A 2431-nucleotide genomic window follows, 5' to 3' on the forward strand; every position below is an offset into this window, starting at 1 on the left:
TAATATCTCGGACCGTGCTTATCAAGATTCATTTGTTATCCCATTTTCAGCCTGACTATTCATAGAACACGTGTTTACTCACCTGTTTTGTATATAAGCTGGTATCTCAGCACCCACGTATAGGAATGGATTGAAACTTCATACACTTGTGTACTTTGATAATCTGACATGGATTGCAGAGGTTTCATAACTCTATTTTGATTTCTATACGCCTGAAGGGACGTATTATGTCATACACCCGGTGTCCGTCTGTACGTTAGCAATTTCGTGTCCGCTCTGTAACTCTTGAACCCCTTGAAGGATTTCAAAGAAACTTGACACAAATGCTCACAACATTGAGACAATGTGTAGAGCACATGTCCTGGATAGCTGGCTTCAAGGTCAAGGTCACACTTAGAGGTTAAATGTCATATGTGTGTGTTTCGTGTCCACTCTGTAACTCTTGACCCCCTTGAAGAATTTCAAAGAAACTTGACACAAATGTTCACCACATCAGAGCGCATGTTCTATGTGGCTCGCTTCAAGGTCAAGTTCACACTTAGGGATCAAATGTCATCGCTCTGTTACTCTTGAACCCCTTGAAGGATTTCAAATAAATTTGATACAAATGTTCAGCAGATCAAGACGATGTGCAGAGCTACAAGTTCAAGGTCACACATAGGGATCAAAGGTCATACCATTGGGCGAATATTGCTCCGCATTGCGGTGCTCTTGTTAAAAAAGTGATGCCCCCTTTTTTCGGATTAAGTTTTTGTATGTAAGCTGGTATCTCAGTAACGGATTGAAACTTCATACTGTGATGATTTGAAATGTATAGGTTCCATAGCTCTTATTTGATTTTACCCCTTACAAGGTTATTTTGGTAGTTATCGCATTAAGCATCATAAGAGGATATAAAATCGTTGCCCCTTTGTATTGTTTATGTCTACGATTTCTATTTTTTAACTTTTTAGTGACATCGTTTTTGAATTATTGAGTGTAGTGTTTCAGTTCTACAACAGCTCTTGTTGGTTTTTAAAATGTGTTAAAAATGCTCAAAACAGAATAATGATACGTGTATCTTGCTAGAAAAAGCTTAGATTTTGACAACAAATAAAGTAGGTATTTAGATAATAGATTTGCTAAGGGTTACTTGTGCCAATTATTTCTTCAAAATGCCATGTTAAACTTGTCTTTCTTATCTTGGTAATAGGTTTCAGAATACAATTGTGACACCAATTGATATGATTGAGAATTCATTCCCTTATCAAGCATTTTTTATTCACTCTCTAATAATGCCTTATTTCTGTCAAGGCTACGCAATATTGTCGTTTTAAAAATACCCTTCAATTCAGACTATAACAATTACCATCTCTTCAAACCCAAGGCAATGAGAGGTTGGTGACCTTTAACCACATAATATTCGTATCAGCTGTCATCATGTAGACAACAAAAACACAAATATAAGCCTCAAATATAAAACTATTTCTAGAAACTTACCCTAAGCCCTCTTTACACAAGGGAAACAGTCTGTTTATATAGTGAAATTGTTTAGTGAACATCGTTTGTTAATCCTAATCCTTTCCATGTTATGTCAGTGCATTGGAAAAGTAATCTATCTATGTTAAATTCTATGCATGATAAGACAGTCATGCATCTAACAGTCCTGAAATTGATTTCTTTGATTTTCTCATATTTCTGGATGTTTTCCCATACTTTAACTCATATATGTAGGTAATAGAGATTGTTTTCTTTCCAGCAGTAGCCTTTTCAACATATTTTACCTTGTGAAATTCTGTGGGTTTTGACTTTTTCAAAAAAAATCGTCTGTTTGTTGACAAATTTCACCACAGAAAATGTCACATTTTCCACAGAGCATTAACTTATTTGATCTTTACACAGTTTTCTATTCAGATTGCTAATCCTTGTGGCAATTATACATGCTTTTTCCCTGACTAGAGGTAAAAAGTGCATATATAGTTTTCATGGGGTAATAGGTCAATAGTCACCTAAACCTACAGTAAAGTCATAGCGGAGTTGTCTCCAGTTTTTCCAAACATTTTACCCGGGATCATTTTTTTCAGCTCAAATAACTTTTTTTCTGAAAATGATATCTAAAATATTTTTTCAGTCTACCTACTTTGATGCAGTTAGCTACACATATATCTGAAATAGATAGTTCCTACTTGAAGTTTGTACTTTTAGTTACACTGCCTACATTATTTCAAACATAAGGACAAGAATACTATAATTTATCTACCTACATACCCAGTATAATAATGATGGGTAGGTGAAGGGCAAACACACTTATTTTTAATCAAGGGCTGGTCAATATTCAGTTTACTCACCAGTCTGATCTGAATATTGAAATGGAAAATATGATTTTAGTTCATTGTAACATAACCATCTGGGGCCATTTCATACCCACGCATCTCTTAGTGCAGATAAGTCG

Source organism: Mercenaria mercenaria, chromosome 1 (assembly GCF_021730395.1).
Source record: "Mercenaria mercenaria strain notata chromosome 1, MADL_Memer_1, whole genome shotgun sequence".
NCBI classification, from domain to species: domain Eukaryota; kingdom Metazoa; phylum Mollusca; class Bivalvia; order Venerida; family Veneridae; genus Mercenaria; species Mercenaria mercenaria.